Consider the following 14,272-nt stretch of genomic DNA (forward strand, 5'->3'; position numbering starts at 1 on the left):
AGTTTGTATTTATGACCAGTCATACTGTTAGCTTAATCTTCAACATTAATGCTTTATGGAATGTTTACCCCCTATCATTCTTCCATAATATACACTGTAAATAGTGTTTATTTGTATTAGTTTGGTTCATTTTGATGCAGTGATTCTGGACAGAGTTCACGATGCATATTCTTACTTTAATTTTGCCCTTTATTCCAAATTTTAGTGGTGAATTTGAACTCCTTGACTTTACTTGCTGCTAAAAGAAACAGCTGCAGGTCAACATGTTTGCTTCACAACTGACTCATCTATGATATCGCATGTCTTCTCATTTTCCCGCCTCTCTGCACCATGCGGGGCAGATTAATGAAGGCGCTCAGCAGAGCGGGCTCCATGCCCTCTGGAAGACAGGTACTCTTCTGTTCTTTTAGCTGAGCAGATATTTAGGGGTAAATCTGACTGCACAGCATCAAAGGACCTGATTTATCTGTCCCGGTCCAGCGGACAGCAAGAGGAGCCGGGTCTCTCCTAATAGCATACACATGAGAGGGAGAAAGCTGGACTTGAGACCCTTTGCTTACTACACACACTGCTTTATTTTTGTTAGTATAATCAGTGAATACCTGACCGTACAGTGTCAACTCTGGGAGTTTTTATCAAACACAGCTGAGATTGAGGATGTTTGTTCATATGAAGTAACTTTGTGTAGATATTATGTAACCTATTAAAACATTTCTGTGCTTTCTTTCTTTCTTTTCCAATGTATTTATCAGTTTTTTCATTCTTTAATCACAGAAGTATTCTACGAAAGTGTAAAAAAACAAGTGTCATATACAAAGTGTGTATATATCGCATACTACATCTCCCGCTCCCTCTCTCCGCCCTCCTCCTTCGTCTCTGGCGAGTCTGTCAGAACAGCTGATGTCTTTCCAATACTCCCGGAGAGGCTGCACAAAGTATTTCTCAGTCTGTTTCCATTCACTTTTTTCCACTCAGGCCGAACTGACTCATACAGGTTATGATGTAACTCTCCAGCTCAGAAAAGGACACAAAGAAAACAGAGATGCAGTTTGATTTTATTCTCCCATCGTACATTAAGAGTATTAAATTGTCACTATTTTACAGAACTGCCGGACACTGGGAAACCCCAGCACAAATCTAAATATTCACTTCACGAACTGCTCAGAGGAATATTTATATACACTTCGGAAGCGACTTTTTAGGATGTATTTCTCTTCAGTTGCCACCGTGTCGCCGGGAGTGTCATAACATTGAGGCTGCTGGTAAGAAGTTAGATGTCCACATGTTGATCTAACTTTCAAACCAACACGTTCTGGTGCTGAAGCGACAGGACTGGTTTATCTCCAGTCGCGCTCATCATAATACCTCCGGTGCTCGTTTTAGAGAACCACTGGCAACCGTTTGTTGTAATCAGTGTGAGGATAACAGTGTTTGAAACGGTCACAGCTTGGCTAGTTTTCAGAGAAGAAGGCTTCCAGTAAGAAACACCTCTCTGAAATCAAAACCAAAAATAAAAGCAATGGGTAGTTTCCCAGCTCTGTTTTTGACTCTACATAGTGTCATTCTTTGACGAAGCCTTTCAGCTCCCAATGTGACCTCTGACACTCCCTCCAAGAGGGTTCTGGACCCCACATGGAGAACCGGTAATCTCAGCTACATAAGGCCTACAAGACATTGACTATCTGACATTGATTGTCTCCATGCTGCATCTTGAAAGTACAGTTCACAATACATCGGATAGGGCTGGCAGTCACTTGCTTTGTGTTAGATCTGTCCAACCACCCTGACCTTCTCTCTGTGGCGAGATGTCTTAATTATGTCTATAATATTACTCTCCTTGCACTGATTACCTGCACAGCTGCAATAAAATGTGTATTTTTAGTTTTCTTCACTGGAACATATCCTGAAATACCCTCCTGGTACTGTAGCTCTCTTATGTGTGACAGCTGCTTGACAACTAATAGAAATCCAGCAAAAGACGAAGCACCGATCATTTCAACACTATCAGAAAACATCAACAATGACCTCCAGATTCTTGTTTGGATAAAATACAGAGCCGTGCAGCTTTTCATGCACATAAATGCTTCGACAATGGCTTGATATTAGATTAGTTGCATTTATTTATCTGATGAAGGCATGAATAGATAATGTCACTCTCGTGAATTGGCGTTATCGCCATGCTCATCATATTCTATTCATTTAATGTTGACGTTGAAGTTTAGCACGTGGTAAAGTTGTCTCAACATGGTTGATCATTCAACACATTTCTCAAACGGTTTTATTTCCGTCCTCCCCTGTGACTTAGACATGGAAAAAAAGCGATGTGGGAAAGGAAGCGATGGATCAGCTTCTCGGCCGACATTAGAAAAGTCCCGCGTCGTAATACTTTGCCCCAAGCACAACAAAAAAACGAAAAACAAAACACACAAGGTTGCCTTGCTGCAACGATCCACACACACACACACGCACGCACACACACACACACACACACACACACACACACACACACACACACACACACACACACACACACACACACACACACACACACACACACACACACACACACACACACACACACATAAACAGACAGAGCACCCATCCCAACCATCTCGCTCTGTCTGCAGTTACATACCTCTAATTACGACATGACTGTGTGACTCAGACATTCAAAGGGAAGTCATCATTTCCCAAACTCTCCCAACTTTCCATGCCATCTGAGCCTGGTAACTGTGTTTTTTTTTTTTCCTTCTCTGGTGTTAAACTGACCAAAGCAGAACCCACTCAGGCCTGATGTCGCTGGAGGTTTCCTTTGTTCATTCTCATTTGTTTTTTTCCTTTTTGTTTCACAATCTCTTCTCCCCCACCCCCACCCCCGCCACATCCTAAACTTCAAGTCCTCCATTTGGTCATCTGGTGACCCCTCCTGCCCCCCTCAGCTTCCTGTTCTGCAGACAAGTTATGACTCTGGAATTCCTCACAGTGTTCTGGGGTAACCATGAAAACCCACACGTCCATCTCACTCGGTAAAACATGAAACTTAGGACTTCTCATGGTTATGAGGCAACAAGTCAGGATTCAATCATGCCTGTAAATAATACCCAATTCAACAAGAAGAAAATGAGATTAAATTGTTTACCAGAAACATGGGTACGTGCAAATGAGGGTGTTAAATATTTCCAGGTCAGACGGGGGCCAGCAGGGTCGGACGGGTCACTGCACGGCCTCAGACGTCCTCATTCAGCTGCCCGAAGAGTTACTTTGTTCATTCAACCGCGGCTAAATGGTTTCTCAACCTGCCAACAGCTTAACAAGACAAATACAGTCCTCAATTTATTCACTTCAAACACCAGGCAGGGAAGATCAGATCGGGCAGAGTCCAACTCTCTGAAGCATGAATTTGCGCTCTCGCTTGAGGGGATTTGAAAACATTACTATAAAATGGTATTTAGTGTTAAATAAATTCTTTATATTTTTTTTCTGTATTAAGTTTGTAAAAAAAAAAAAAAAAAAAAACTGCATCTGCCTGTGAGATCTCCTCCCTCCGGCCCACACAGACCACCAAACCCCCTTGTGACTGCTCAAAACTTCCTCCCATGCCGTCCAGGTCCCCCGACAGGCCGGCTGAAGGCCCAGTGCATTCTGGTCTGTCACCAGGAGATAAACCAAATGCTGCCGCGCTGACATCAGCTGTCTGTTTGTTTGTTGTTGAGAGGTCCTGGGGGTGATGGAGCAATGGCATGAAGGAAGAAGGAGAGGTCAGGAGCGAGTGGGGAAAACGGGGTGTTGAGAAAGACAGAGAGAGAGAGAGATTCAGTTTGAAGGTCTGAGAGGGAAGGAACCAGGAGAAGCATGTCTAACCTAGATTTCCTGGGTTTGTTTAGCCTGTAGTGTGCTCATTGAATAATCAAACTCTTGCTGCTTGCAGTCACTATGTGTTTGCTTTCAGAGCATATCTGCTTAGTCTACGCTGAAGCTTTTCAATTAAGTGCAGCTTATGTCTGTCTATTTTGATGTGAAGCTAACGGATATGTCAGTACCGACTGGAGCTTTTCGTTTCTTGAGTCTCCCCGAAGCCTAACTCCCGCAGGAATTCATTCACAGACGTATCCATGTGCATCTGGTTTTGCACCAGTCACAAGGTCACGAAAGAAAAAAAACTCGAAAAAGAAAGGATCCATATAAAAAATATACACTGACTCCAGGATTGAGGTAATTCAAGGTTATCTTATTGCAAGAGAGCTAATTTTCAATGTTTTTATTTTCACTAGAGAAACCTCATGGTTTTTGTAAAGGGAGAAAAAAAAGCTAAATTAACAGACAGTGAATTAATATTGTTGACACAATCATTGTCATTGAATGTATTATAAAAAGCAGCGCAGCAGGCAGGAACAGAGTACGGTGGGCTCTGTGGTCTCTGATAGATGATCTCGACTTGATGCTGCGCTCAGACAGCCATAAGCAGCAGGACAAGACGACTTCAGAAGCTGGCTCGTGTTCAGCAAATAAAGGCTTCTGAAAAACTTAAGATCAACCCCACGGCAAGTTGCACAGTGTCATATTGTCAAGAAGTGCCTGAACCTCAACAGAAATCAGCTCGGCCACAACACTCCGCATTTCTAACTCCAGCATCGAATCAGTCCTGACAAAGTTAGAAATGAAAAGTTGCTGCAGAGAGAAGGGCAGATTCAGTCAGCTGGATTCTCCTGGATCGGGCCTGTGCTAAGGAACAACCAGCATCATCCGCCAAGAGCTCGATTCAGCTGAGGCAAAAAGAACAGCTCAAGGTCAAGTCCAATGGAGAAGAGTCAGTGACAGCTCATCCTCTTGGGCTGAAGGGCATAACACGATGATGATGATATAAAATGATATTGTGGTGGAAGAAGGTCAACAAGAAGGTCCTGGGTTCAAGGGATTACAGTCAGGTCGGCACCAATCCAAGTCGGCCCTGGCCAACTTGGCACCGCCCCCGCGATACAGTCAAGTCGGCATCAAGCCAAGTCGGCCTTGTGGGGGGGGGGGGGGGGGTTGGTGGGTTGGTTGGTTGGTACCGACTTGACTGTAAGCTGCTTACCAACTCGGCCAAAAGCCTCTTCTTTTTTAATCACGATGCGGCTGTGGCGCGACGATTTGCACAGTTTTTTTCGTGCCGGCTGCGCCACTTCTCCTCACGTAGCAGGCGGGGGACTGGAGGACAAACTGTGTGATTATGGTGAATGACAGGTTAGAGATGGATAATGTACCTGGAGCTTCACGTTTGACGTTCTGTTTGAACCGAGTAGCTCAGCTACCAGCGCGCAGCGCGAGCGGCTGTCTGGTCATGTGACCAGATCATGTGACCAGGCAGCGTTTGATCAAACCAGTCGCCTGCATTATAACTATAACTGTGCAAATCCTGGAGCTGATGCCAGCTGCGGCGCGACAATTTGGTGCCGAGTTGGCCAGGGCCGACTTGGATTGGTGCCGACCTGACTGTATCCCGGGTTCAAGCACCGGCCTGTACCGGGGCTGTGTGGGATTTGCATGTTCTCCCCCCGCGTGTGTCCACACACGTCGGTCCAAGAACATGCATGTAATGTTAACTGATCATCCTAAATTGCCCTTAGGTGTGAATGTGAGCGTGAATGGTTGTCTGTCTATATGTGTCAGCCCTGCGACAGACCGGCTAACTGTCCACTGGTATTGGCTCCAACCCCCTGCGACACTGAAAAGGATGAAGCGGCTTATAAAAATGGATGGATGGATGGATGGATGTATAGTGTGGTGGTTTGGCATGGTTTGAGCTCAGCTGTGTAGGGTTGGATGGAACAGAGTAGAATATGAATGGATGGATGAATTGATAGAAATCCATACTTTCCAAGTCAGACGAAGGTGAGAAAGGTCAAGAGCAGAAGGGAGGCATTTAATCTTTAACAGTATCTGGTTTTCCAGATCAGGTCTTACTGTCAATAAGACCTGATCTGGATGAGGAGTCTGGAGAAATCATTAAATTCAATTGATTTCATCTGGGATGACCTTGCAACTTAACCCTCGGTCTTTGCATCTTATGCATTTATGGGTTTGGATCAACACAACCATTTTCACTCATAGTGCACGTAGTACACTACTTGAACCCCCTGACAAGATGGAGCTCTAGTCAACTAGTCGCAGTAGATGGGTTCAGAATATTGAAAACACTGGTAAAAATAAAACTGAAGTCCCGAGCATCACACTCTCTGTGGCTAGAAAATCAAAAACAGGAAGCATTCCCATGACACTAATGGTGGAAGTGGTCCGTGAGGTGTGCATGACACACTGAAAGTTTCCTGCGTGCGGCTGGAGGTCTGAATCACTCATATCTGCGGTGTACCGCAGCTCATGGTCGTGGAGGTGGAGGAGGCCATGCTGTTCTCACGCTCTCTTGGACTGTAAGAGCATTTTTCCTGCACGTCTTCACGGCGAATGGCTCTCACTGCGGTCACACAGCAGGGGGTCAGATCAGGAGCTGTCGTGGGTGGCACACACTAAAGAACTCTCTTTCCCTAATCAACTTTTTGAGCAGACGTATAAAAGAAAAATATGGAAAACATGACCTGCAGATGCATTCCAAGTAAAATTTGCATATTTGAACATAATAATCAACAGATTGCTTTTCATTTGGTGACAGTTTGTTCACATATGTGCCAGTTAAGCAGTGAACAAGATAAATTTGTGGGAGAAAAGGGTGAAGGAGTCCAGAAACCAAACTGAGGACAAATTTCCTGACAGTAATTTTTCCTACCCTGTTGTCTAATCATTTATGTTACATTACTAACAGCTGCAAACAGTGGGACTGGAAAGTATCCACAGTCATTTTACCAAAGAAAAGTGTGTGAGTTCCTATTCACTGCGTCTCTCCTCAGACTGTGACTTCATCTCCCCGGAGGAGCTGGAAGGTTGCAGGAGGAGGAAAATGAGAAGGAGGCGAGAAAGGGGGCCCGAAAATGAGAAGATTTTTTTGGAAGATTAGAAATCTAGTTGTAGGCAGCAAGATCTATAGATAAACACTCGGTGCTGCACAATCATTTCCAGAAACATAACACTGATGAATGTAATAAGATGTTGAATAATTTTTCAGAAAAAGGTTTATTGTACTTTTTAAACTCACCCCAAGCTCTCCCTCTTCTCCATTAACAAGTCAACCTCGCCAAAAGAACAATCCAAGAGTCATGTTGATACATCAAGACAGCAATTTTTCAGACAATTACGACATTATCCCTTCTCAGAGGATAAAGTCCAATGACACTGATGATCTAATGATGCGGCCAAGCCGAAGCTTTGGGTACAGTCGATCCTCAGAGGATGAAGTGAAGTTATCTTTTGCTAAACCTTTGGCCATTTTACAACATCTACATTTCTAAGCTTTTCCAAAACAACAGGGAGTGCACAGAGTATGGAGCAAGGTTAAACTGGGTTGCAGTGATTTGTATTTTGGGGTCAGAGCAGTACACCCTCCATCTGCTGTGCTGCTTTATCTGGTTTAAGGTTGTTCCGAATTGGATCCAATCCTTCCTTCAATTTCAATGGACAAATGCACCAATAGCAGATTTCTAGTCCCTTGGAAAATTCTCTTTGATGCTCACATCTGTTTTTGGCAGTGAAACTGTTGTTTACTATGGTTACATTGATGTTGAACTGGGAAAAAGTGGAAGTGACAGCTGGATCTTGGGACTGAACGCAGTCTTTGGACTGAATTAAAAGTATGACAGCTCAATTATCTAACATGGACAAAAGATGTGAAATGTGAAAATTAATTAAAAAAATAAATACATAAAATAAGCATATTTCTATACATCAGCTTGTCTTGAAAAGCACACATATGGGGTCAAGTTATGTAACAGTAACCTTTTCATAACTAAAATGTTTTTGATGGCAGATTTGTCTTACATCTTTCCTTTTTCGTGAATGAATTAATGAATGAACATCTTACCTCAAGTTAATTCATAAAGCTCGTTTAAGTGCTCAACAGGTTATTCAAAGCCAAAATACAAAACAATAAATACAAATTAAGTAAATGCCTTTTTGAAATATTGTGTTGCACAATTTAACAACATACAGTATAATATGATGAGATTGAATAAGTGGAGGGAAAAAAGTATTAGAAATAAGTGTACAGGCAGATGATAAGAAGTAAAATATCATCAAATTGGTTTCAAATGGATACAATATCAAATGTTCATATAAACGCAACACTTTTGTTTTTGCTCCCATTTTTCATGAAATGGACTTAAAGATCTACAATTCATTCCAGATACACAATATTACCATTTCTTTCAAAAATTGTTCACAAATCTGTCTAAATGTGTGATAGTGAGCACTTCTGCTTTGCTGAGATAATCCATCCCACCACACAGGTGTGCCACTTCATGATGCTGATCTGACATCATAATCAGTGCACAGGTGTGCCTTAGACTGTCCACAATAAAAGGCCACCCTGAAATATGCTTTTTTTAAAATTTTTTTTTGCTTTATTGGGGTCTGGGGACTCAGAACCAGTCAGTATCTGGTGTGACCACCATTTGCCTCATGCAGTGCAACACATCTTCGCGTAGAGCTTATCAGATTGTCAATTGTGGCCTGTGGAATGTTGGTCCACTCCTCTTCCAAGGCTGTGTGGAGTTGCTGAATATTAGTGGGAACTGGTACACGCTGTCGTATACGCCGGTCAAGCACATCCCAAACATGCTCAATGGGTGACATGTCCTGTGAGTATGCTGGCCATGCAAGAACTGGGAAATTTTCAGCTTCCAAGAATTGTGTACAGATCCTTGCAACATGGGGCCGTGCATTATCTTGCTGAAACATGAGGCGATGTTCATGGATGTATGGCACAACAATGGGCCTCAGGATCTCATCACGGTATCTCTGTGCATTCAAAATGCCATCAATAAAATGCACCTGTGTTCTTCGTCCATAACAGATGCCTGCCCATACCATAACCCCACCACCACCACCACGGGCCACTCGATCCACAACACTGACATCAGTAAAGCGATCACCCACACGACGCCACACACGCTGGCTGCCATCTGCTCTGAACAATGTAAACCGAGATTCATCTGTGAAGAGAACACCTCTCCAACGTGCCAGACGCCATCGAATGTGAGCATTTGCCCACTCAAGTCTGTTACGGCGACGAGCTGGAGTCAGGTTAAGACCCCGATGAGGAGGACGACGAGCATGCAGTTGAGCTTCCCTGAGACGGTTTCTGACAGTTTGTGCAGAGATTCTTTGGTTATGCAAACCAACTGTTTCAGCAGCTGTCTGAGTGGCTGGTCTCAGAAGATCTTGGAGGTGAACCTGCTGGATGTGGAGGTCCTGAGCTGGTGTGGTTACACGTGGTCTGCGGTTGTGAGGCCGGTTGGATGTACTGCCATATTCTCTGAAACGCCTTTGGAGACGGCTTGTGGTGGAGAAATGAACATTCAATGCACGAGCAACAGACCTGGTTGACATTCCTGCTGTCAGTGTGCCAATTGCACGCTCCCTCAATGCTTGCGTCATCTGTGGCATTTTGCTGTGAGACAAAACTGCACATTTCAAGGTGGCCTTTTATTGTGGACAGTCTAAGGCACACCTGTGCACTAATCATGGTGTCTGATGAGCATCTTGATGTGGCATACCCATGAGGTGGGATGGATTATCTCAGCAAAGCAGAAGTGCTCACTTTCACACATTTAGACAGATTTGTGAACATTTTTTGAAAGAAATGGTAATATTATTTATCTGGAATGAATTTTAGATCTTTGAGTCCATCTCAAGAAAAATGGGAGCAAAAACAAAAGTGTTGCGTTTATATTTTTGTTGAGTGTATAAAAACCGAATCAGATTTTTAGAAATGCAAATGATGCGACATTAAAGAGCCCTTCACACACACATGTTCAGACCACTTCTCCCTATTTAATGTCGCATAACAGCTGAACACAAACTGTGTTTATTCACATGGTACCAAAGATTCGTGAAATAAGAGAATCACTGAGAGACACAGCTGACCGAAAGAGTTTGTTTTACATGGTCAGAAGTCTTAATGCTTCTTGAGCTCTCACCAATGAACCCGACCACACCTCATTCTTGGACAGCATTTGGCTTGTGACCACTTTTGGCTTAAATACTGTGGCTCAGCGAGAAAATTCATTTGAAATTCTGAATACTTTGTGTTGCAAAATCAGCACACACAAAAAAAGCCTACAGTGGGCAAAGTCACAAAAATGACTCATAACTTAGAAATGATGTTACACACAACTTGGAGACTTCAGTTCAGTGGAGGGTCCTCTGGACAGGAATTAAAAAAGGCGAGAAAAAAAGGCATTAGAAAGGGGGAGGGAGGATTTCTAGGACCAGACGACAGCCAAAGACATTTGGAGTAAAGCAGTGAGAAAGTGTGGAGAGGGAAGGAAAGAGCTGGACTGAAGATGTGTGGCAGCTGTACAGACACTGTGCAGCTGCACTCTCCTTCCTCATATTTGTCCTCCTTCTCAGAATTAAAGTGCTGGCTGTGTTGCAATCAGAAAGTTACAGTAGTACAACTTCCATACGTCAGCATGAAGGTTTACAGAGCGCCGCTCAAATTTCTAAACTTTCTATTCACTTTCATTATCTCGCTTTGTTTTTAACCCACTATTGAACTTGGACCTTGTTTACAACATGTATTCTGCTTGTCCAAACTTATTTTCTGCAACCCTACATAAAAAAAAGATGTAATTTGATCTATTTGCCAAGTTTCCCAGCAGCTCAGGATGTTATTGTCTGTCAACAATCACCACAAGTTACATAATGGAAATCACTGCAGCCTTTTTATCCCAGAACAACCTGTGTGATTAACTTTTAATCGAAAATAAGCACCATGAGAATGTATATTTGGATGTGAAGCCACATCAGGCAGTTTGCCTGAACAATAAGCAGATGATGATTCCGAACTGGGTTTTCCCGCCTCATCATCACCAATAACAGCGCCGCAGTGACAGTCACAGCTTAACAAGAGAGGCTGATGTGTTCTCTGCCTAACCAGACCAGGTTTCCAAAAGCAGAAACATTCAAACCGGTACGATTTGTTAGTGAATGCACTTCTTGGACAGAACTAAGCTTCTGAATTTTAATTTTGTACCGAATGAACAGGTCAAAGGTCAGTAAAAGAAGTCTGGCAGTTTCCAGTGGTTAGCCGCAGTATGAGTGTTTCATAATGTAGCTTGATAGTCTCGCGACAGAATATGTTTGTAATTATGAATACTTCATTATTTGAGCATGAAGAGTGACGCATGTTGTTTGTTTCTTTCCTTCTGAAGGCTTCAAACAAACTCAAATAATTCTGTAGTTGCAGAATGCATTAAATTAGAAGGTTCTTAAACCAAAAACATGGGTTTTCCTTTGCACTTTTGAGTGGGATCACAATTTTATACCATGGAAGTCACGGATTCTCTGAATGCTCATTGCTCCATATCAGTTCTCCAGACATGCACGTACATGATTTTAGATTATACGACACTCTTGCTGACAGGAAACATCCCATAACCAGTTGGCATATAACAGATGGGTTCTCTCACTGTGGCGCGTTTCAATAAGTCGCCCCGTAACTAATCACTGTCTCCTCATGTGGAGCAAATGCTCGATACAATAAATTGTCGAGCCGGATGCCAAAGTCGAGCAAAACACGATGCCGGATCAGCGTGTCGCTAACACTTGGAAAATGCCTGATCTCCTGACACATTCGACGGCGGTTAGCGCTCCGATTTCCCCACAGTTTGATTGGCGTCATTCACCAGCTGACTGGCGATTAATCTGCTTTACTGCTGTAACGGTTGAGCTCATGACACTGCGGAGGAAATAATGACACGCTGTGAGCTGTTCTTCATTCCTGGCAGGGCTGGATCAGTCAGTAAATTGCTTCTGAATGTGCGCTGCACATCAATCGTCAGTGACAATCGCTGCAGTTCCTGCTACTTCGAGTTAACCTCGCGCCGCCCGAGGGAGCCGCTTTGGTGTGACCGTTCCTTTGCTGTCGTCATTATTGGAATTTCTCTTCGACCTCTTACTTTAAAGAAGTCAAATGAGTTTCCAGACTTTAATAGTCTGAGTGAAACTGGAGCTCAAACATCTCACAGACCTTAAAAGGCTTTTTTTTATTATTATTTTTTGAGAGTACCTTTTGGTTTCAATCTTATAAAACAAAATGTACAACAAAAAAGTAAACAAACTCTGGAACAAATGAAACCAGCATTTGTTTTTCTTTTTTTTTATGTGGCTTACAGGGCACAAAGCAGATGTGCACAGGAGCAAAGACTCCGCTAAAGAGAAAAGACAATCGGCGAGCTGGAGAGAAGGGAGCCAGCCTCTGAATTTGCACTCTACAGAAGTTAGCTTGTGTTACAGAGGGATCATTTCAATAAAAACACCTGGATGTATAAACGCTTTCCAGACGTTGAAACTTTAGGCTACTGGAGACTTTCCAGACGCTGACGCCATGTGACCTAATTCCTGCAGATCACCGCACAGACTGTGTCAAACCTATAGGCCAGCCTGCTGCACTGCTTCAAGGTCCTGCGGCGAAGTCAAGAAGCCTCAATAAACACACGCCGGTTATAAGGAGGCACTTGACTCTGACATGACTTGGAAGCTGAAAAGCGACTCCCGAACTTTTACAGGAGATTTTGATGGATTTCAGCAAAAATGGAGTAGAAGATGCTTCACGTATTGGATCTATTTTAAATAGTCTTTCAAAGGGGACGCCTTTGGCAAAAAGGTGGTGATACTGAAGTGCAGAGGATGCTCCACTTACGTCAGTTTTTAACTTTTTAAGGAAATTTCTTCAGAAAATCATTGTGCAACTGACCCGGGCCACCAAACGGTCCAAATCCCTTTTTTTTTTTTTATATATCTAATCATCCCATTTTCAAATTATTTCCAGCACATGAGGCTCTACTTTACCAGCAGACCAGCCAAAAAAGTCAAATAAATACCATTGGAAATCTCTGTAAAGTGGGTTTCCAACACAATAGTCTGTGCATGCACGAGAAGGATTCATTCATAACAATGAATTCAGAGTGTGCTTTTCATTAAAAAATATAACAGTGCTTCTTCAATACAGTGTGCATTTTTTACACTATCATCTAAATCATATGGAAACACACTTTTTTAATCTTACAAACAATTGATACTGAGCGGACCAAAACAATGAAGAAAGGCAGGTGAAAGAAGCTTCAGTGTTTACACCATACTGTCCTTTTGCATGCAAGTGGTTTTATTGCAAAAAAACAGCACATATTAGTGTCCTCACAGGAAAATATCTTCAATTCAATTCAATTCAGCTTTATTTATGAAGTGCCAATTACAACATGGTCGTTTCTAGACACTTTTACAGAGAAACCCAACAGATCCACATGAGCAAGCATAAGCGACTGTGGAAAGGAAAAACTCCCTTTTAACAGGAAGAAACCTTTGCAGAACCAGGCTCAGAGGTGGCAGCTTTCTGCTATTCCGGTTGGGGTGAGGGGACAGAAAGAGAAGGAGATAGGACAGACAGTTCTTGTATCTACATACAATTCATATATAAACAGTATCCATGGGCTACAAGAGGAACAATCATCAATGACATGTAGCAATACAATGAAATTACAGTAGTACAATGAAATTGCATTGAAACGAGAGAAGGAGCAGAACTGGGAGCCGGTTCCACATGGTAGGAGCCCGGGGTTCAGTAAACGCTTAACACCCACTGGGTCCGGTTACCTCGATCAATCAGTGTTTTGCATCTAAACTTGAAATTCATTCTTAAATGAAAACACAAAAATGATGCATTTTCATTTGAAATATTCCTGTGTAAACAAGAGCTAATCTGAGATGTTGCTTTCCATCACTGCATCATCAAAAATATAAAGAAATGACACTGCAGAATAAAAAGCACATTTCCATAAGCCCTGAAAATGAAAGCCTTCATGTAATCACTGTTTAGTTTTTTCCCTGTTTTAATTCTTGCTAACCCCTTGTACACCTCCACCTTACAGCTGTCACCAATTCCCCTTTTTTCACTTCAAATCGCATCCTGAGGGATCTTTCTAGTTATTACATGATTTCTTAGATAGTCTGGTCACTTCAAATGCGTTGAGGGAACACAAATCTTCTGTCCTGGCTTTCCTTTACAATTAATTTTAAGATTATTTGATTTGGTTTTTAAATCTTTGTATGACTTAATTCCTACAGACCTCTGACTAAACTGAAACTCAGAGGGGACAGAGCTTTTACAGTAGCTATTTATTGTTCA

Source organism: Salarias fasciatus, chromosome 16, assembly GCF_902148845.1.
Source record: "Salarias fasciatus chromosome 16, fSalaFa1.1, whole genome shotgun sequence".
NCBI lineage: Eukaryota > Metazoa > Chordata > Actinopteri > Blenniiformes > Blenniidae > Salarias > Salarias fasciatus.